Source organism: Portunus trituberculatus, chromosome 21, assembly GCF_017591435.1.
Source record: "Portunus trituberculatus isolate SZX2019 chromosome 21, ASM1759143v1, whole genome shotgun sequence".
NCBI classification, from domain to species: Eukaryota; Metazoa; Arthropoda; class Malacostraca; order Decapoda; family Portunidae; genus Portunus; species Portunus trituberculatus.
In genome coordinates, this window is record NC_059275.1 from 16586970 (window position 1) to 16587232 (window position 263).

The following is a 263-nucleotide window of genomic DNA, read 5'->3' on the forward strand; positions in this document are numbered from 1 at the left end:
TTTTATTTCATTTTTGTTTATCTACCTATTTGTTTATTCTATTTTTTTGTATTTCTCTCTATCTCTCTTTCTGTTTTATTACTTCTCTCTCTCTTTTTCTCTCTCGTCTTTTTTTTTTTTTTTTTGCTTATTTCTTTTAGTTTTACATTTAATCCTCTTTTTATTCTCTTTGTTTTTCTGGTTTATTTATTATTTTCTGTTTTTTTTATTCCTCTTATCTCTTTCTCCTCAATTATCTTTTTTTTTTTATCTCTCGTCTTGTT